A 22585-nucleotide genomic window follows, 5' to 3' on the forward strand; every position below is an offset into this window, starting at 1 on the left:
TCCACCCACCTCGGCCTCCCAAAGTGCTGGGATTACAGGTGTGAGCCACCTCGCCTGGCCTCTGAGTTTTTAAACATAGAATAAACATAGAATTGAATGCAGGAAATTGGTTACATAGGGAATGAAAGGATGGAGAAGTTCTTCAGACAATGGGAGAAGTAACCAGGAATCCAGCTGCGACCCCTGGGTTGGAGGGACTGGACTGGGGCAGTGTAATCAAAGGCTGGGACTGGGGTCACTTGGAAGAAGTTGAAACCATAGAGAAGACACAACCACTTCCACAGATACCACTAAGACTGAGAGGGATGGGGAGAAATCCCTGGATTCTCCTTTCCTTCTACCTTTGGGTTTCCTGCCAGAGCCTCTTACTGGCCTGGGAGCCTAGAGGGGTCAGTCACTTGCAATGCAGAGCAGAGCAGGTGAGGGCTGGATGGGGGAGCACACAGCCCAGGACCAGCACAGGTATGGGATGGGAGAGGATAAAGGGGGACTAACTTAGTGGAAGAGGCTCAGAGAAGGCTTCCTGAAGGGACTCAGCTGCAACCTAAAAGATGAAGGTAGTTAAAAAGGGGAAAGTATTCGCAGCAATCACCAGCATTTTTTTTGGCCAATCCTCTTTCCAGGGCTTCTGAGATACTGTGTTTTTTGTCTGTTTGCCTCTCCCATTCTTTTTTTTTTTTCTTTGAGACAGAGTCTCACTGTGTCGCACAGGCTGGAGTGCAGTGGTGTGATCTCAGCTCACTGCAACCTCCACCTCCCAGGTCAAGCGATTCTCCTGCCTCAGCCTCCCGAGTAGCTGGGATTACACGTGCCTGCCACCACGCCTGGCTAATTTTTGTATTTTTAGTAGAGACAGGGTTTCTTCATGTTGGCCAGGCTGATCCCGAACTCCTGACCTCAAGTGACCTGCCCGCCTTGGCCTCCCAAAGTGTTGGGATTATAGGCATGAGCCACTGTGCCTGGCCTCCCTCTCCCATTCTTAAAAATTGAGACCCTCCAAGTTTCAGGCCTAAGCCCCTCATTTCTCTACACTCTCTCCCTTGGAGTCCTCATCCACTACTGGCTGTATTGAATCATTCAACAAACAGTAGTTGAGCACCTATTTGGTGCCAGGCACTTGACCAGGCCCTGGTGCCAGAGAGAGATGAATGAGTCGTGAGGCCTGGCCTCAACAGGGGAGATGGACATGGTAATGATAGATGTGGAGGGTAGAAGGAATCCCTGGGTGAGGTAAGAACTCATAGAATAGATCAAAGAAGGCTTCCTGGAGGAGGTGATACTTGAATTGGTTGCTGCCAGCTACGCTAGCAGTAAGCCAGGTGAATGAGGTAGGAAGAGCATTCAGGCAGAAGGAATAACATATACAAGGGCATGGAGACAAGGGACAGTCAAAGCATGTTTGAGGAACGGGGTCTGGGATGTAAGGAACGGAGAGGGAGATGCAGCTGGCCCTGCAGTCTGCAACCTGGATTGTGGAGGAGGGCCTTGTAGGCAACTCTTAGTAGACTGGGTTGGAGAAAAGACAAATAACATTGCTAGAATGGAATTTAGAAATCTTTCTCTGATTGCAGTAGTGAAGAGTGCAGGCTGCAGACCCGGAGGCCAGCTGGGGGGCTTTGCAGTGAACCAGGTGAGAAATGATGGGAACTGGACTCTCAGTGGCAGGAAGATGGGAAGCAGGAGAGATGAGCAAAATACGGAGAGAATCAGTATTAAGAAAATAAGTATGATGACAGGATGGGGACATGGGTGGGGAGGGCGAGCCTGGGATGAGGCTGCAGAGGTTGGGAGCCACAGGAGAAGAGAGGATTCTGGAAGAAGAAGAGGAGTGCTGGCTTTGGACATAGTGTATCTGGGCTGCCCTGGCTCTCTCAATTGTCCTCTCTTTGCTGTTGACTGCCAGATTAACACCTTCAGTTCTGACCATGATCCTGGGCTCCCAACCAGAGTTTCCAGGGGCCCATAGAGTATTTCCACCTTCTAGCCATCTGGCATCTCCAGCTTTGCACTGTTCCCCAAACCTGTTCCTTGGCCACCCCTCTCTGTTAATGACCTCACCGCCAACCCTGGGAGTCTTTGTCACCCGCCTCTTCTTGCTGTCTCATGCCAAGCCATGTTGATGCTCTCTCCGTGATACCTCTGTGTCTGTGGCTTCCCTTTATCTCCCCTTTCTGATGATGCCCTTGTGGTATGTCAGCCTTTCCTCTTGCTTCCTGTCATTTATATTCCAATCCTTCCTACACTGTCTGTCACTCCCTCGCCCAAAACTTTCAATGGCTCCCCATTGCCTACTGATGAAGTACAAGCTTGTTATCTGGCTTATAAGGGCCTCACAGTCTAGCCCCAACTCACCTCTTTGGTCTAGCTTCCCTGTGGGCACCCTCTGTACTACTTACCGTCGACCCAAACCACCTGTCTGTACATCCTGACCCAAGGCTGCCCTGTGGACTGAAATGCACCCCTCCGCCTCTGCCTGTCAAATCATACCCATCCATCAAGTTCCTGATGAAACGCCTCCTCTCCAAGCACCACTTAGCCGAGCTATGTATCTGCCTACCTTATCTCTCTTAACAGACAGTATGCACCTTGATGGCAGCTTGTAATCACCAAATGGTGAGTTGGTATTTAGTAAATGTATGTTGACCTGAAGTGGCTCCAAAACCATTCTTCAGATCAAGAACCTCCTGTGGGCTGGGCACAGTGGTTCACCCCTGTAATCCCAGCACTTTGGGAGGCTGAGGCGGGCAGATCACTTGAGGTCAGGAGTTCGAGACCAGTCTGGCCAACATGGTGAAACCCCATCTCTGCTAAAAATACAAAAATTAGCCAGGCATGGTGGTGGGCGCCTGTAATCCTAGCTACCTGGGAGGCTAAGGCGAGAGAATTGCTTGAACCTGGGAGGCAGAGGTTGCAGTGAGCCAAGACCGTGCCACTGCACTCCAGCCTGGGTGACAGAGCGAGACTCTGTCTCAAAAAATAAAAAAATAAAAAAAAACCTGCTGTGGCTGCTTGTTGATCACTTCAGAAGCCTGTTCCATCTTAGTATCTAACCTTACTCCCCCACTGTTGCCTCCAAATATGTCTCATGTTCAGTTTCAACCCTTCGGTAGAAGCATGAAAGATATAAACATGAAAAAAGGCATTACTGCCCTCCAGAAGTATGCATTCTCCTAGGGTGGATTAGCCATGCATACTAACAGCTAATAGAATTGGTTTAAAATCATATCTTAGCCGGGTGCAGTGGCTCATGCCTGTAATCCCAGCACTTTGGGCGGCTGAGGCAGGTGGATCACTTGAGGTCCGGAGTTGGAGACCAGCCTGGCCAACATGGTGAAACTCCATCTCTACGAAAAATACAAAATTAGCTGGGTGTGGTGGCATGCACCTGTAATCCCAGCTGCTTGGGAGGCTGAGGCAGGAGAATCGCTTGAACCCAGGAGGCGGAGGTTGCAGTGAGCCAAGATCGTGCCATTGCACTCCAGCCCGGGTGACAGAGCAAGACTCCGTCTCAAAAAATAAAATAAAATCATATCTTTTGCTCAGAGGGGGATATCCAATCTCTCCTTTTTATGATCGGAACCCAGATTTTATTCATAGTGGTGACCTGCCCAGTGTGAAATGCTTCCCTGACTCTCTTACAGCTAGGGTGGTTATTTGATGTAATTCTGGCCAGTGAGATGTACATGGAAGTCTCTGGATGGAGCTTCTGGGAAAGCTGGGGGGCTGACCCAGCTGGCACAAGCCCTTTTGTCTGTTGCCCTTGGCCTTATCCCCTTTCTTTAGTCTGGAATGCACACCCAGTGCTTGCAGGTGTAGCAGCCAGCATTTGAGCATAATAATTCTATGATGGCAGAGCAGAAAGCTAGGCTCTGAGTCCCCAATAGCCTCGTGGAACCATCATGCAGCCGGGGACTGCCCACCTCCTGGGGAATGCTGACCGTCAGCTTCTGGCATGTGATGAAGCCACTGCAGCTAGGTTTCTGTGACATGCAATACTGACCGGTACAGTTAAGAGTTGTAAAATTTAGCCAGCTTGAGAATTCCCAACAGCGAAAAGTAGCCCCAGGATGAAATTACACTGCAGCAAAAGCCTTAAATGTAATAAGCTGGCCAGGTACGGTGGCTCACATCTGTAATCCCGGCACTTTGGGAGGCCAAGGCGGGTGGATCACAAGGTCAAGAGATCGAGACCATCCTGGCCAACATGTTGAAACACCGTCTTTACTAAAAATACAAAAATTAGCTGGGTGTGGTGGTGCATGCCTGTAATCCCAGCTGCTCAAGAGGCTGAGGCAGGAGAATCGCTTGAACCCGGGAGACGGAGGTTGTAGTGAGCCGAGATCACACGCTACTACACTCTAGCCTGGGTGACAGAGTGAGACTCCATCTCAAAAAAAAAAAAATGTAATAAGCTTATGCTTATTAGGGATTGTGTAACACATGGAAACAGTAAAGAGGGTCTGTAGCCTACATGAGTAGAGAGAGCTACTCCTATTTTCTGAGAAAGGGAATGTCACCTGGGAAAGCTGTGGAAGGAGATGAGTGACTTCATGGGCTAGAGAGGATGCCGGAAATGTCAGTCAAGGATTACGTGACTCCTTGTGCTAATCACCAAGAAGTCTTGATCAGGACCAAGATATATTTCACCTGATTCAGATAAAGGATGCTCAAATTAGGTAGAGGGAAAACCCAGGTGTTAAGATGCAGAGATTAGAGCAGATGTCTGTCTGTAGAGACGAGAATGCTTTCACGCAATCCGTGCCATCTGGACAGAGCTTTACTATAAATCACAGTTCCCCAAAGGGAGGCATGTGGTTCCCCAGGGGTGCACTAGATGATGTGTGGTGGCCCACAGCTCTAAGAAACATTGGATCTCATGCTGAGCTAGTTATTCTCTAATTCTTTTTTAGATTTGTCTATTTCTTGAATAATTGATGCATGCAGTTTGTACAAATTCCAAAGAGCATGCTTCTCCCACCTCTGGCCCCAGGCTCTTTTTTTCTTTTTCTTTTCTTTTTTTTTTTGATGGAGTCTTGCTCTGTTGCCCAGGCTGGAGTGCAGTGGCGTGATCTTGGCTTACTGCAACCTCTGCCTCCCGGTTCAAGTGCTTCTCCTGCCTCAGCCTCCCGAGTAGCTGAGATTACAAGCACCCACCAGCCCAGCTAATTTTTGTATTTTTAGTAGAGACAGGGTTTCACCGTGTTGGCCAGGCTGGTCTTGAACTCCTGACTTCTGGCGATCTGCCCATCTCGGCCTCCCAGAGTGCTGGGATTACAGGCGTGAGCCACTGTGCTCAGCCCCCAGGCTCTTTTGAAGCAACCATTCTCCCATCCAGGTACCAACCAGGCCTGACCCTACTTAGCTTCCAAGATCAGACGAAATCGGGCGTGTTCCGGGTGGTATGGCAGTAGACGAAGCAATCATTCTTACCAGTTCCTTGTGTATTTTTCCAGATGTACTTCAGCATGTGCAAACAATACATTCCTATAGCCTCTTTCTAAAAAGTTAATGGAAGCATACTATCCACAACTGCCCTGTACCTTGCTTATCTCACTTATCAGTGGGTTCCACATTGTACATATAGAACTGCCTCCTTCTTTTATAAAGACGCATGCTATTCAACTGTATGACTGGTATATAATTTACCCAGTTCACTGTTGATAGACTTGTTTCCAACCATTTCCAACCATTATAAGAATTGTTGCAATAAATATCCTTATACGTATTTCATTTTGCATATTAGTTAATCCATGCATTCAACAAATATTTTCTGAACACCTACTATGCACCAGGTCAGGTCTAGGCACCAGAGGCAGAGCAGTGAACACAATAGATGGAGTCCCTGCATCACGGAGCTGCCATTCTGTAGTGGAGAATAGCCATAGGATTAACTCCTAGAAGTGGGTCACACTTTCAATCCTTCTAATTAAGTCAAGTAGAAAGTCTTACTTTGGTGCCAATATGTCTTTTTGTTGGTAGAGATGGGGTTTCACCATTTTGGCCAGGCTGGTCTCGAACTCCTGACCTCAAGTGATTCACCAGCCTTGCCCTCCCAAAGTACTGGCAGGCATGAGCCACCGCACCTGGCAGAGTGCCAATATGTCTTCAATGTATCTCTCTCTGACACTTATAAATTTCTTTAAGACAGAAAGTGCTGGCCTTAGGTTTAGAGTGTATGACAGGCCACAGAGCCTAGCTTGAGTTGAATAACAATGTTTGGTTGTTACTGGATTTATTTCTATATAGCAAATATTATTGATTTTCCATCTATAGTCAAAATATGAAGGTTCCCTTTAAAATACGCAGGTTCCTTTCAAAATAATTTTTTGAACTTTTTTTTATTATTATTTTTTGAGACAAGGTCTCTCTCTGTCACCCAGGCTGGAGTGCAGTGGCACCATCATGGCTCACTGCAGCCTCAACTTCCTGGGCTCAAACAATCCTCCCATCTCAGCCTCCCGAGTAGCTGGGACTACAGGCATACACCACCATGCCTGGCTAATTTTGTTTATTTTTTGTAGAGACAGGGTCTCACTATGTTGCCCAGGCTGGTCTCCTAAAACTGGACTCAAGCAATCCTCCCACCTCAGCCTCCCAAAGTGCTGGGATTACAGGCATGAACCACCGTGCCCAGCCTCAAAATAATTTAAGTAAAAAAAAAAAAAAAAAAAAGAGTCAATATAGAGAAGAATGTTAAGTAAATTAATAACATAGGTGGAATTCAGATGTGGAAAAAATCCACAAAGGTGATAGTCAAATGAGTGAGGTTAGGAAATCATCAAATTAAACAAAGCAAGGAGAAAAGGCTAGGCTCGTTATATTGTATTTGATGTTTATTTTTGTATCCTCCCTCATCTTTCATGTTGAAACGTTCTCACCTCCATAATTCTTCCTAGGCAGCTGATTTGCTTATCATTTATTATTGTTTACTACTTGTTTGGTGATTCTTATGCTTAGATTTCCTGGAGTTCCTGGTCATGAAAATTTTGCTTTGTAGGTTTTTTGTTTTTTGTTTTTTTTTGAGATGGAGTCTTGCTCTGTCACCAGGCTGGAGTGCACTGGAGTGATCTCGGCTCACCACAGTCTCTGCCTCCCAGGTTCAAGCGATTCTCCTGCCTGAGCCTCCCGAGTAGCTGGGATTGCAGGTGCGCGCCACCAAGCCTTGCTAATTTTTGTATTTTTAGTAGAGATGGGGTTTTGCCGTGTTGACCAGGCTAGTCTCGAACTCCTAACCTTGTGATCCGCTCGCCTTGGCCTCCCAAAGTGTTGGGATTACAGGCATGAGCCACCGCGCCGGGCGCTTTGTTTTGCTTTCAGAACTGTCACCAATTTGCATTCTCTTAGAAGATCTCTTTGAATCCCCCAAAGGCCCCGCTCTCTTTGTCACTGCTGGCTCTGGAGGGGGTTGGAGATGCTCCTGCTGGGGACCTTGATGCAACACCCTTAGTCAGATTTTCGTAATCTGGCTGAGGCTTGCCCTGTAATTCTCTAAAAATATAATATGATGAAACAACCAAGCCCAAGTAAGCCTTTGAGGAGATCTCAAAGCCAGAAGCTTCTGAACAGTGCCCACAACCACCAGTGGGGCTGTAATCACCCACAGCTTGTTAGCTAAAGACACAAACAATTAGCTTGGTGGTTGGAAAGGTAAACAAGGGGCATTTCACAAATGTGCTCTTTAGGTCAAGTAGGTGGTAGTAAGTCTCTGGCTGTGGTTGTTGGCTTTCTCTGCGGCACAGGTCGGAGAGTGGGTGGCGCCTCTGGGCCCTGGGCAGAGTACCTTTGAGGTGGGCAGTACGAGGGACCAGAGCTGAATGGAGAGGGAGTAGGTGGGAGCAAGCAGGGCTCCAAGGCAACCGAAGGAGCACCTGGGAGCCTGAGAAATAAGAGACAACAAAAAGTAAGGCCATCCATTAGAGGGCAAGTCCTTGAGTTTTGAAATCTAGTGGAGCTCTCAATTAATGACTGAGGACCTACCATGTACCAAGCCCTGACTTAAACTTTTTTTTTTTTTTTTTTGAGGTGGAATCTCGCTCTGTTGCCCAGGCTGGAGTGCTGTGGCACAGTCTTGGCTCACTGCAACCTCCGCCTCTCGGGTTCAAGTGATTCTCCTGCCTCAGCCTCCTGAGTAGCTGGGATTACAGGTGCCTGCCACCATGCCCAGCTAATTTTTTGTATTTTTAGTAGAGGTGGGGTTTCACCATGTTGACCAGGCTGGACTTGAACTCCTGACCTCGTGATCCGCCCCCCTCAGCCTCTCAAAGGGCTGGGATTACAGGCATGAGTCACCGTGCCCGGCCTGACTTAAACATTTTTATAAGTACCAGCTCAGTGGTTCTCAAGCTTTTTGGCTTGTTCATAAATTTTTTTGAGGACTCCAAAGAGCTTTTGTTTTTATAGATGATATCCGATGGTGTGATGGTACATGTTTAACAATTGGTTCTCTGCTGAAAAGTCCTAATTTGTAGCACTTACCAATTTCCATAGTGTAAATACTTCCACCACGGCCAATTTCTTTTTCTTTCTTTCTTTTTTGTTTTTTTTTTTTTTGAGACAGAATCTTGTTCTGTCGCCCAGGCTGGAGTGCAGTGGTGCAATCTTGGCTCACTGCAACCTCTGCCTCCCGGGTTCAAGAGATTCTCCTGCCTCAGCCTTCTGAGTAGCTGGAACTACAGGCATCTTGAACCCCAGATCTCAGGTGATCCACCTGCCTCGGCATCCCAAAGTGCTGGGATTACAGGCGTTGAGCCACCGTGCCTGGCCCACCATGGCCCATTTCAAGATACCAACCTAACATCACTGAATGTGAAATGGGAAGAGATATTTACAGTCAACTTTCCCAAGCCAGTGCAAGTGGACTCCAGTACCCCGCTAGAATTTTTATTGATATTTACAGTACTGGAAATTAAAACTCATAAATTTAAAAAAATGCCTTCATTAAAAATACTAATAACCCATTACATATGAATATAAACATTCTTTTTGAAAATAACTATTTAACAAAATAAAAAATAATTAGTGAAGACAGTGGCATTGTTTTATATTTTGCAAATCCCTTTAATCTAGCTTAATGGAAGACAGCAGCATTCATAGATCTCCATTCAATCAGTTGTGATGTCCTGTATCACGTGGTCTTTGGAAAACTCCACAAAAGAGCACTAAAGGTAAATAATGTCTTAGCATTACTATGGAAATAGTTTTGACCTCATGGACCCCCTGAAAGAGTCCTGGGGACTTCCAGGGGGTCCTAGGACCACACTTTGAGAATAGCTATACTAATGCATTTACTTTTTCCAAGGAGCCCAGTGAGGCAGGTTTCTTATGTCCCTATTTTGCAAATGAGGAAATTGAGGTACAGAGTACTTACCCAAGGGCACTAAGCTAGAAAGTGGCAAAGTCAGCCAGACATGGTGCCTCACACCTGTAATCCCAACACTTTGGGAGGCCAAGGCGAGAGGATTGCTTGAGCCCAGGAGTTCAAGACCAGCCTGGGCAATAGAGTGAGACCTCGTCTCTACAAAAAATTTAAAATAAAATAAATCAAAAAAGAAAATGGTGGCTGGGCACAGTGGCTCACACCTGTAATCCCAGCACTTTGGAAGGCCAAGATGGGTGGATCACTTGAGGCCAGGAGTTCAATACCAGCCTGGACAACATGGTGAAACCTCGTCTCTACTAATAATACAAAAATTAGCCAGGCTTGGTGGTGCGTGCCTGTAATCACAGCTACTTGGGAGGCTGAGGCAGGAGAATCTCTTGAATCTGGGAGGGGGAGGTTGCAATGAACCAAGATGACACCATTGCACTCCAGCCTGGGTGACTCTGTCTCAAAAAAAAAAAAAGGAAAAGAAAATGGCAAAGTCAAGATTCCAACCCAGTCAGTCTATACAGATGGGCAGTTGAGTTGGTGACTATCACTGATTAGATATGTGATCTTTTTTTTTTTTTTTTTTGAGACGGAGTCTCGCTCTGTCACCCAGGCTGGAGTGCAGTGGCGCGATCTCGGCTCACTGCAAGCTCCGCCTCCCGGGTTCACGCCATTCTCCTGCCTCAGCCTCTCCGAGTAGCTGGGACTACAGGCGCCCGCCACCACGCCTGGCTAATTTTTTTTATATTTTTGGTAGAGACGGGGTTTCACCATGGTCTCAATCTCCTGACCTCGTGATCCACCCACCTCGGCCTCCCAAAGTGCTGGGATTACAAGCGTGAGCCACCGCGCCCGGCCTAGATATGTGATCTTGGTGACAATTAACCTCTCTGAGCCTGAGGTACTGTCATTTGACCAACTCATTGTCATCCCCTAGGTTAGGCAGGACTCGACTTTCTCCCTTGTACCCAGCTCTCACTGATGGGGCATCATCTGTGCTCCCTTAGAACCTACTTTTTTTCTCTGCTCACCTGACACTTTATCCCACACTATGTGGCATTAATTGTCTCCATCAGACTGTGTGCACCCCATGAGGACGGACACCACATCTATCTTGATTACATTTGTGCCATCAGTGTCTGCAGCAGGTCTTCAAAAGTCTTTGCTGAAGAAATAAGTGAAGAAATAAATGGATAGACATTTTGCAAGAAGGCAGGACACAATCCATCCTACCTAGGGCTCTTCTCTGTGGCTCGAGGGAGAGGAGTGGCAGTGGAGGAGTGGAAAGGGGACAAAGGGATCCTGCTCCCAAATGGCACTTATATACACTTGCCCAAGCCTGCTGTGTCATCCTAATTACAGGACAAATCACAGGCTAAGGAAAGCCTCCTCCTAATTTCTCCAAAGAGATCACCCCCTTCTTGCCTGGAGTCTCCTCCACTCAATGTTCCCATTACTTGGCACTCAGACGCTTGAGTTAGCAGCCCCTCCAGGTACACCTTCATTCTTCTAGAAACTTCTGTATCCCCTGTGCACTAGAGGTCCATGCAGTACATATACAGCTGCCTCATTCCTTGCAAAGACTGCATACTACCCCATTGTATAATTGGTATATAATTTACAGATGGCGGGCTCTGCTTTTTCCGTTCATATCCTGGGCTATGTGATGAGCTACTGGCACCCACCCCCACTACCCTTTTTTAGGGCAGTTAAATCTTTTTATGTCATCACCTACAGAAAGGGTCCAGGGACAAAGGAGTGGCCCACATCACTTGGGGCCCAATTAATGACTACACTTGTGGAGGCTGGGGACTCTGGCAGGTGGGAGCGGTTAGATAGAGGCTCTCCTTAGGGCCTCGCAGCTTCCTCTTTTGCTATCTATACGGTCCTTTCCAGCGATGACCTTCTAGGAGTCTCAGAAGCCCCAAGAAGGGAGAAGTGTAATTGTGGGGGAGGGAGGGAGCAGTGCAGAGACAACCAGCCAGGGTTCTGCCTGGAAGGTCAGGGGGCTGAGCTCTGGCACCAGAGACCTTTAAGAAGCAAAAAGGAACTGAGAAAGCAGCCAGGAGTCTGCTCAGCCTGGAGTTCCTGGAATTCTGCTTTGTGGGTGAGCTTCCCGTGGCAGCCAAGGCCCCTTCTGACTAACAGGAGATGAGAATGGGAGGTGAAGAGGGTGGGTAGAGAGGTGGCTGGGCCTGCCAGCTCTCCTGGGCACTGCCAGCTCCCCAGACTGGCTCCAGATTTCCTCCAGGAACTGAGCTGAGATTCCTGGGAATCTCACCCACTTGGGTGAGTGGCTGCCTGCCTGCTGAGCAGAGGTTGGGCAAGTCTACAAGTCAGGTTCTCTTCCCACCCAGGATCAAGCTGTCTGCCCACTTGGTCTGGAGTAGGCAACAAAACCAAGGCCATGATCTCTAGAAAGCCATCTCTAAAACATGAACTTTACATAGGAGGGAACAACTGGCCCCACAGCCATTTTTATTAATGTGATTAAGTGGTTGCCACTTTGGAAGGCACTGTGAGCCTGGCCTGGGCTGCAGGACTGATGAATTTCAGTAGAAGGGAGGAAAAGAAGGAATCAGGAGCAGGAGGCGAGAGCCAGGGAACACCAGCAGGGATGGGATTCTTACCGACTTGGGGTCGGAACCACTCCTGAGGTTGCAGACAAATCCAGGGATTCCATTTCCTCCCTCCACCCACTGTTAGTGCAGGTGAAATCTTGCTAAAATAAAAATCAAGGGTAGCCTTGGCATACTGTCAGCTTCTCATACTATGTCATAATCGTTGTTCGCACATGTGCCTCCCCTTCTAACCTGTGAGGTCTTGGAGGATGGAGGCCTGGGTTGGATTCACCTCTGGACACCAGCCTCCTGCACTGGGCTTGGCACATGGGAAGGGCTCAATAGATATTACATGAACGAGTGAAGGAGACTGACTCAGCCCTCCCCATGTGCCAGGCCCACCAAGGGGGAGCTACAAGCAAGGGCAGTTGATTGGGATGGAGGTGTGGACGCACCTGTCTGGCGGCTGCTTGCTTTGTTTTCACTGCTCATAGCTTCCTCCTCCTCCTCCTCTCCCTAGAGCTGCCCTGGTCTCTAAATGCTTAGATAAGGTGGTTTATTCATCCATTCAACAAATGTTTATCGAGCACCTGCTGTGACAGGCCTTGGGTTCTGCATGATTGGGAATGAAACGTACCCATTTCCTGCCTCCTCCAGCTCCTAGTCTAGTGTCATTAAATAAGTAATTACAGTGAGTAGTAACAAACACTGTGACTTGGTAGGTCTCATAGAGCTAGGGTGATGGTATAACTTATTATCCTAACTGGGACACCTTTTGAGAGTAAAAGTGATGGTTGCTGGTTGAATTCCCTAGGAAGCAGATTCTGAAATGTAGATTAGTGTGCAGAAAGTTGATTAGGAGGCCTTGGGGATCAACACCTGTGAAAAGGAAGGGACCAAAGCAAGATTGAGCAGAGGGAGATGTTGGGATGTGATGGAGTCTCAGCGAAGGCCTCAGCCAATCCCACAGGGCACCTTCGGCTGAGATGGCCCTTCAGCTTCATCTCCGGTTGGAGTGAGGAGGCCTGGCCTTCATGCCATTATGTTGATAAGTCACTGGATACTGGCTACCTCTGGAAGGAGGTATGACCTTGGGCGAGGCTGTTCTCAGTTGAGACAGCCTTCAAAGAAGGCTGACAGCTGAAGGTGTCTTCCCATTGCCAATAGCCAAGGATTTGGGTGGCACTTCCCAGCATCCGCCACAGAAGCACTGTTGATAATTATGTCCAGATAATAGGCGTTTGCAGGGCTGGCCCAAGTACCCACAGCAAGAGCACCTGGCTGGTGCTGCCAGTTTCAGCTGGAATCCTGCACAAATGTGGGGCGGCAGAAAGCTCCCAGCAATAGGAACAAGCCCAGGGCTTGCTCAACCTGCATCCTCTTCATGGCTATCTCTCCTTTCTCTCAACTGTTTCCTTTGCTTTTTTTTTTTTTTTTTTTTGACAGGTTCTCGCTCTGTTGCCCAGGCTGGAGTGCAGTGGTGCCATCATGGCTCACTGTAGCCTCAAACTCCTGAGTCCAAGGGATCCTCCCACCTCAGCCTCCTGAGTAGCTGGGACTACAGGTGTGCATCACCATGCCCAGCTAATTTTTTGATTTTTTGTAGAGGCGGGGTCTCACTATGTTGCCCAGGCTGGTCTCAAACTCCTGGGCTCAAGTGATCTTCCTGCCTCGGCTTCCCAAAGTGCTGGGATTATAGGTGTGCACCATCATGCCTGGCTTCTTTGCTTTATAGAACCAGTCATGGCTATCACATGCTACATCACCTACTTCATATCATTCTATCACCCATTTTCCATGCATTCTATTCTTTAATTTGTGGTGAAGTGGGTGTAATTATTATTCTCACCCCATACATCCAAACTATCAGGCAGTCCTTTCCCTGTTACTTCCAAAACAGAGCCCAGCCATTCCCTTTCTCTGTCTTCAACACCTCCATCTTGGTGCAAACCACCACCATCGCTCCCCTAACTGCTGACATTGTTTTGATTTTCAGCCCAGGTAGCCAACAGCATGGATCTGCTGAGAAGGCAGATAACAGCAGTAAAACAACAGCAGAAACAGGCCACGGACAGAGGCCCAAGTAGAGCACGTACACTGAGAAAACTCCAGGAAAGCCAAAAGCATGGTGTCTGAACCGAGAGATAAGCACATGAGCTGAAAGCTCAGGATATTCCCTCTTCAGAACAAAATTGAGAGCAGGGGAGCACAGGGGTTAACAGCATGGCCTCTGGGCCAGAGCGCCTGGGTTTCTGTAACCTTGGACCAGCTTCTTGATGTCTCTGTGCCTCAGTTTCCTTGTCTGTAAAACAGGGGTGATGATAATAGAACCATCATAAGGGGTTTTAGGTGAAGTAATCAGTCACCATGGGTAAGGCATTTGGAGCAGTGCTCTGCCAGGGTTAGCTGCAGGCATTACCCTGGGAGCTACCATCTTGGTCCACATTCAGTGTGGCCAATGTGGCTGTTAGCACTCCTTGTCTGCTCCCATCTCCAACACTTTACCCCCGTGTGGAGTCATTTATTCATTCAACAAGTATTTCTTGAGCGCCTACTCACGTATCAGGCATTGAACTCTTGTGTTATTTTCCTATATCCCAAAAGTCGCTGAGCTTAAGGGCAGGCTGACCTAGGCTTGCTTTCTGCTGCACAGGGGAGGCTCCATTCCCCATCATTTCTTGTTCATGCTCAAGGTCATCCCGATGAAAAGCCAGCTTCTGTGTGGCTCAGCTGCCTATTGTTCTCCCTTTTGGATCTCTGGCTGCTGGGTCTGAGTCCTTGGGCTTAGAGTGAGCATGAGAATGACCCTTAGGCCCTCCTCTCAGACCCCAGAGGGCTCAGCGGGAAAGGAGGCTGAGCGGTTTACTTGGGCCCTTTGCAGGGTGGGGCCCTGCCCCCTCTCATGGGCGCCTCCTCCACGTGGATCCTCCCTTGGCCATGGCCTCGTGTACTCCTGGCCTGAGCCTCCTTTTTCTGGGTGGCCGCTCTCCATCTCAGGAAAGGGCCTAGAAGGGATGAGGGAGGAGTTCACAGGAGAGAGAAGAGGGCAGAGGCAAGTGGAAGAAAAGAGAGATGCCAAGTCAGGCAAGAGGGGTTGAGAGGGAGGAGGAGGAGAGGATGCTGATGATGACATTTGACATGATTGATTAATGCATGCCTTAATTCCTAGGAGGTCAGAGCTGTTATTATCCCCACTCTACAGTGGAGGCTGAGGCAAAGTGGGTTATGAAACTTGCCCAAAGCCTTGGAGCTGGCAACTGGCAGAGCTGGAATTTGAACTTGAATAGTTTGACTCCACCACCCCAGAAGGGTGCAGAATTCTCAAAAGGCATCCCAAGGTGTGCAATGAATCGTGTTGGATGGACAGTGGGGTGTGTGTGTGTATGTGTGTGTGTGTGTGTGTGTGTGTGTGTGTGTGTGTGTGTTGGGGGGATGTGGGGAGGCTGAAGGCTCTGAGTTGGCTCTTTTTTTTTCTTAAGAGTCAGTGTCATGGCTGGGCACGGTGGCTCACACCTGTAATCCCAGCACTTCGGGAAGCCAAGGTGGGCAGATCACTTGAGGTCAGGAGTCTGAAACCAGCCTGGCCAACATGGTGAAACCCCGTCTCTACTAAAATAAAAAAATTAGCCGGGTGTGGTAGCTCAGGCCTGTAGTCCCAGCTACTCAGGAGAGTGAGGCAGGAGAATCACTTGAACCTGGGAGGTGGAGGTTGCAGTGAGCCGAGATTGTACCACTGCACTCCAGCCTGGGCAACAGAGTGAGACTCTGTCTCAAAAAAATAAAAAATAAAATAAAATAAAAAAGAGTCAGGGTCTTGCTCTGTCACCCAGGCGGGAGTGCAGTGGTGTGATCATAGCTCACTGCAGCCTCGAACTCTTGGCCTCAAGTGATCCTCCCACCTCAGCCTCCCCAGTCACTGGGATTACAGATGTAATCCCTGGTGTCTTTTGGCCCCGTTTGGTGAAGCGTCTTGTCTTCCCCATGAAGTAACTGCCCATGTACTCGGGTCAGGATCCAGTGATCCTCCCACCAGAGGGAAACCTGTATTCACCGGGTTCTGAGACAGCACCGTCCACAGCAGCCATGTGAGGAGGGAGGTGGCTGTGGTGTGGGCACCGGCCTGATATCCATCATTTCCTATCCCTGTGATCATAGGTGAGGCATTTAGCCTCATTTTCCTCAGTCACAAAATAGAAATAAGAAGTCCATCCTCATAAGGCCATGGTGAAGCTGAAACTGCACAGGGGGAGGGCCTGGCACAGGGCGGGGGTGCGGTAAACGGGCGCAGTTGTGATTCCTGCAGCTCGCGTCACCAGCCTCACTGCTCAGTGGCTGGCAGAGCCCTTCCCACTCCACTCTCGGTCTGGCCTAGATCCCCAGAGCAGGTAGGCAGGCACTTGCAGAAGCCCCCTCACTGTGTCACAGATGAGCAAATTGAAGCTCAGGAGGTCAGAGAGAACAAGGAGGCCTTGCAGAGGTGTGTGGGGATCTGTCGGAGTCTGCGGGGGTATCAGGAAGAGAGGGCCCTCTAGGTGGACAGTGGGGGGCCCGGGGGCCCAGGGCAGCTCCCTGGCTCCTCCCCCAGCCACTGAGTCCATCCACATGGCTGGGATCTGTTGGCCCACACATGGCCCCCATGTCCCTTTCCAGCAGCCTGACCTCGTCCACTTGGAGAAAAACAGGAAACTGGGCACTGCCAGGAATCAGAACACTCCCTTCCTCAGCTCTGGGCTGCAAGGATGCTGGGATGGCAGGGGGCTCTGGGAGAAGAACCTGGGACAGGGTGTGGGGTGGGGGCTCCGCAGGCTAAGCTGGGGTGACCTGGGCTGCCCTTGGGGCTTTGGCTTTGGCTCAGTCGGCCGGACTTGGTCTGGCCTGGCATTGCTGAGCCAGACCAGGGGCTGGGAGGAAGCAGTGAGGTGGGGAGGCAGAGAAGGAGCTCCTGACTTTTCTCTCCCATGTGGAGACAGAGCCCTGGGGAACCAGGGCCACATCTGCCTTTTGTGTTCATGGGTCCCTTCCTCCACAGAAAAATATTACAAAGTATATTATACAACTGTGTTGGTATAAAGATGAATATAACCCAAGCTGGATTCATGATTATATATTGATTATTTTGTCCAACGTTTCTTCTGATTATAAAATAAAATTAAAACATTTTCAGCCAGGCCTGTAATTCCAGCACTTTGGGAGGCCGAAGCGGGTGGATTGCTTGAGCCCAGGAATTCAAGACCAGCCTGGGCAACATGGCAAAACCCCATCTCTACAAGAAAATGCACACTCCTGTAGTCCCAGACTCGGGAGGCTGAGGTGGGAGGATCACCGGAGTCCGGGGTGTTGGAGGGTGCACTGAGCTGCAATTGCACTGCTCCACTCCAGCCTGGGTGACAAAATGAGATCCTGTCTCAAAAAAAACCACCACCACCAACATTTTCATGAGGCCCCAAAAGTGTCAGTGTGCCTCCTGTGTCTAATGGAGAATTTGGCCCCATGGGGGAAGCTTCTAACGCTTTCCTGTCCTGCAGAAGCCATGCACCCCCACACAGCCATGCAGCATGGCCATTAGCACCCAGGGGAATGCCAGCGCAGCCTAGAAACTGAACCTCCCCAAGCCCCAGTTTCCTCTTCTGTAGAATGGGAGAACGAAAATGCTTGCCTCCTGGTGCTTTTTTTTGTTTTGTTTTGTTTTGTTTTGTTTTGAGACGGAGTCTTCCTCTGTCGCCCAGGCTGGAGTGCAGTGGCATGATCTTGGCTCACTGCAACCTCCACCTCCCAAGTTTAAGCGATTCTCCTGCCTCAGGCTCCCGAGTAGCTGGGACTACAGGGACATGCCACCATGCCCGGCTAAATTTCGTATTTTTAGTAGAGATGGGGTTTCACCATGTTGGCCAGGCTGGTCTTGAACTCCTGACCCCAAGTGAGGCTCCTGCCTTGGCCTCCCGAAGTGCTGGGATTACAGGCATGAGCCACCGTGCCCAGCCCTCGTGCTCTTTTGAGATGATCCCATGAAAAGTGTCAGGTCCAGGACCTGACCCAGATAACCCCCTACTGTTTTCACCATGTATGTTCACCTCAGACCCTGGCAGAGACCCCAACAGCAGCAAGGTGCCTAGCTTTGGGGCTTAGGGACATTTCCAGGGCTGCCACACCTTTCACTTCTTTCTCCTCTCCTGCCTGTCCCTCTTGGACTCCTGCTCAGGGTCAGACCTAAGGCAACCATGAATCTAATACATCGTGTTAGTCCAGTTCACAAGCCACTTTGGCTCCATGACTCCATCGGTCCTCACAACTACCTCATGAGGGTTGTCTTGTGTGATTCTTCACCCCATTCTCCCAGAGAGGATACCAACCATCAGAGAGGTAGGTACCTGTCCAAGGTCACACAGCTAGAAAGGGCAGAGTTGGGACAAGCATTTAGATCTGTCAAGCCTACCCTCAGTTGGCACTGTTACATCTGACACCCCAAAATGTTCATGCCAGTCAGTATGTACGTGTGTGTGTGTATGATGGTTCTTGTGACAAGGTAGGTGAGAAGGACTGGAGTGACTCTGGAGTCCTCAGGACCTTTCTGGGATGTGCTGACTGGTGGTTCACAGGGGTCCCTGGGCATCTGGGCTCCTGTCTTTGCTCTGCTTAGGGCTGGGGTGGGACCTGGTCCCTGTCTCCTTGGCTCTGCTGCAGTTGCACCCTCCTTCCTGTGCCCCTGCTCCTCCTCACTGGCTGTCTCAGTGCCAACAGAACCAAAGGAGCAAAGTGGCTTAAGATAACCCTGCCATTTTACATCAAAGCTCTAAGGTCATCTTTAATTTTTACTTTTTTTTTTTTTTGAGACAAGAGTCTCACCCTGTCACCCCCGGCTGGAGTGGAGTAGTGTGATCTCGGCTCACTGTAACCTTGGCCTCCTGGGTTCAAGCGATTCTCCTGCCTCAGTCTACCCATTAGCTGTGATTACAGGCGCACACCACCATGCCCAGGTAATTTTTTTTGTATTTTTAGTAGAGACAGGGTTTTACCATGTTGGCCAGGCTGGTCTGGAACTCCTGACCTCAAATGATCCACCTGCCTTGGCCCCCCAAAGTGCTGGATTGTAGGTGTGAATCACAAAATTTTTAAGTTTTTTGTTTGTTTGTTTGAGACAGGGTCTCATTCTGTTTCCCAGGCTGGAGTGTAATGGTCCGCTCATAGCTCACTGCAGCCTTGACCTCTTGGGCTCAAGCGATCCTCCCACCTCAGTCTCCTGAGTAGATGGGAACACAGGTGTGTGCCACCATGCCCGGATTTTTTAATTTTTAAAACTTTTAGTAGAGAAGGGGTTTTGCCATGTTGCCCAGGCTGGTCTCAAACTCCTGGCCTCAAGCCATCCTCCTGCCTCAGCCTCCCAAAGTGCTGGGATTACAGGCGTGAGTCACTGCGACTGGTGTAATTTTTAAGTTTGTATTGGAAAACAATTTACCATCTTCAAATATATATTATCTCACAAATAGAAATATAGTGAGAAGCTGGTATTCATGTTAGATTCCAGTAAAGAAGATTTAGGCTTAGGGTGAAGAAGGATTCACAGCCCATGAGTATTATTTAAGCACAGAAACTGATGACTGTGTACTGTGTAGAGCATGGAGAACCCTTTTAAAAGAACTTCCAGGAGAGACTGAATTTCTATCTGGCAGGGATGGTTTGGGTTAAGGTTTTAACTTCTGTGCTGTTTTTGATTAAAATCTTCCAGCGCCTCTGGCTGAGTTAGACCTCTCTGATCTCTTGTTACTTTGTTATTTCCTAAGAATCTGAGCTGGAGCTGGATGACAAATACGGTCCTCTGCCCCGTCAGCCATGGACCTGGGGGATGACCTCTCCTTTGCCAGAGGAGGATGGGAGCTGGTGGATGCTGAGACTGACAGTGGATCCACCCAGGTGGAGAGTCTCTTAATGACTCGACTTGGATCCTGTCAGGGCTCTGCCTGCGCTCTCGCTCTCGGGGCATCCTGTGGCTCTCCCAGTAGGGGTGGAGAGGGCGTGGCTGGATGCTTGCTCAAGGCCCTCCCCATCCCAGCAAAGTCCTGCCCCCTTGACTCCTGAAGGTAGGCTGGCTCCTTCTCCAGGCCTCCCTTCCTCACTTCCTGCCACTCTGCTGAAACAGGCTCCACGGTTGCTCCCAGCTCCAGCCTCCCGCTGGCCTCTTCCACGGCCCTCTGCATCTGAAGATGCACCACATCCGGGTGCGAGTCTTCAAATCGAGTCCATTGGCCCACTGGGTTCTAAGTTCCCTGAAGGCTGAGACTCACCCTGCTCTGCTCACCATGCTATGCCCAGCTCAGCCAGCCCACGAGAGGAACCCAGGAAATATTTGTTGAACCCATTATTGTATGGATTAATATTGTAATGTAATAAAATGATGGACTCCACAAATATTTCCTGGAAGATGGGTGTGGAAGTCACATGGGCCTGGGTTCATGTTCCATCTCAGCAAGCTGCTCAGCCTGAGTCCCTCAGGCTTGTTACCTTCAAAGTGGGGGTAATCGTTCCACCGGGCTCACGGGGCGGCTGTGGGGAAACTGAGGCGTGCACATGCAACAATTAGCAGAATGCCGGGCGGGGCAGAGTACACACTGAAGGGATAGGAACCGCTATGATGAGACTCCCTCTTGTGCTGGGATGGTGAGGGCGAGGGCCCAGGATCCATCATACAGGCAGATGCATGGTGAACAGAACATGTGTGAGGCAGGGGGCCCGATGTGCTTTGGGATGGCAGGAAAGAATTCATCCTTGCCGTTGACACTGGCTAAAATCATGTCAGATGGGCCAGAGAATATACCCTGGTGGTTGCCTATGGAGGTCAGCAAGAGAGGAGATGCGGCTAGCACAGGAAGAGGGGAGAGGAGGAGAGGGGGCACCAGCCAGACAGACCAGGCAGGGTAGGTAAATCAAGCAATCCTCCCATCTTGGTCTCTCAAAGTGCTGGGATTATAGGTGTGAGCCACTGTGCCCAGCCTTCTCAGATTCTTTCCTGCCTTCCTAGGAGGGTGGGGAGCAGAGCAGAGGGGCTAGGCCCTGGGGGTGGGTAGGGAAAGAGAGAGAGGCTCTGGCATCTACACCCAGATCCTAACCCCAGCTTTGCCACTGTGTGAATATTATGGACAAATCACCCTCTTTCTCACCCTAGGTCTCAGCTCCCCCTCTGTGCAGACACACTGACAGCCACATGTGGACTTCTCCCCCAGCTGCAGCTGGGAATCGGCCTCCAGTCAGAAGCAGGATAGGGAACAAGCATGGTGGTTTTGCTGTCATGGATTCAAATCCCAGCTGGGTGACTCTGCTCACCTCACCTGCCTTTCAGTTTCCATGAGCTGCTATATAGCAGAGTGGTTAGGAGCACAGACTCTAGAGCCCGACCCAAGGTCAATGCCTGTTCTGCCACTGACTGTGGGAACACAGACAAGGCACTTCACTCTGGGCCTCAGTTTACCAGTCTCTTAAATGAGGATGGATATAATCATCCTCTTCTCATAGGGATATTGTGAGAGTTAAAGGAGGTAATTCACATAAAACCCTTAGAAAGGTGCTTGGCGCAGGTGAGGGTCATGTCGCTGAATATAAGACACTATCTATGATAAGATGCATTACACTTTTAAAGATGTTAAAATGCAAAAATGTGCACCCCTATAATTGAGGAAGTAAGGTATAATTTTGAGATACTGCATAGAAAACATCACTGTAAACTCTAAAATAATAGGCAAAATCCTAAAATTCCTGGGTGTTTTCTGTGTGCCAGGCACTGTGCCAAGGACTTACAAGCATTGTCCCATTCAACCCTATAATAACCCTATGAGGAAGGTTATAGAATCATCTTCACTTTACAGATGAGGAAACAGAGACCCCAAGAGATTAAGTGATTTGCCCAAGATCACACAGCTTTGTCTACATAAATGTTGGGCATTCATCGCCACAACTGCAACTGTCCCACCCCTGTTTGGCTTCATCTGGTTTAGAAATTTTTTGTTTGTTTGTTTGTTTGTTTGTTTGAGACGGAGTCTCACTCTGTTGCCCAGGCTGGAGTGCAGTGGCGTGATCTTGGCTCACCACAACCTCTGCCTCCCAGGTTCAAGCGATTCTCCTGCTTCAGCCTCCCAAGTAGCTAGGACTACAGGCACGCGCCACCACACCTGGCTAATTTTTGTATTTTTAGTAGAGAAGGGGGTTTCAGCATGTTGGCCAGGCTGTTCTTGATCTCCTGACCTCCTGATCTGCCCGCCTTGGCCTCCCAAAGTGCTGGAATTACAGGCAAGAGCCACTGTGCCTGATCTAGAATGGTTTTACTCCATGGTTCTGGAACTTGGCTGCTTGTTGGAATCACTAGGGAGCTTTAAGAAATCCTGAGACTGGGCAAGATAGTGAGACCCCATCTCTAAAAAAAAAAAAAAAGGCAAGCAACAACAAATTAGCCAGGTATGGTGGCTTGTGCCTGTAGTCCTAGCTACTCGGGAGGCTAAGATGGGAGGATCTCTTGAGCCCAGGAAGTCAAGGCTGCAGTGAGCTATGATAGTGCCACTGCCCTCCAGCCTGAAGTCTGGGGCTCCACCACAGAGATTTATATGTAATTGGTCTGGGATGTGGTCTGCACGTTTGGGATTTTAAAAATGACCCCCCCTTTCGGCCGGGCGTG

The 22585-nt window shown here is 49.3% G+C and overlaps 1 long non-coding RNA gene across 2 annotated transcripts; it reads left to right on the top strand.

The window, feature by feature from the left end:
- Positions 1–1573: 1573 nt before the first annotated feature.
- On the top strand, positions 1574–19955 carry LOC131384522 (uncharacterized). 2 transcript variants are annotated; one of them, XR_009215448.1, is made up of 6 exons: positions 1574–1630; positions 9067–9164; positions 13925–14056; positions 15098–15266; positions 18128–18288; positions 19707–19955. It is a non-coding gene; the product is annotated as an uncharacterized LOC131384522 (long non-coding RNA). The 2 variants fall into 2 exon arrangements; XR_009215449.1 differs by lacking the exons at positions 18128–18288; positions 19707–19955 and adding an exon at positions 16579–16682.
- The last annotated feature ends 2630 nt before the right edge of the window (positions 19956–22585 follow it).

This window comes from Hylobates moloch, unplaced genomic scaffold (genome assembly GCF_009828535.3).
Source record: "Hylobates moloch isolate HMO894 unplaced genomic scaffold, HMol_V3 SCAFFOLD_10, whole genome shotgun sequence".
In the NCBI taxonomy this organism is placed as follows: domain Eukaryota; kingdom Metazoa; phylum Chordata; class Mammalia; order Primates; family Hylobatidae; genus Hylobates; species Hylobates moloch.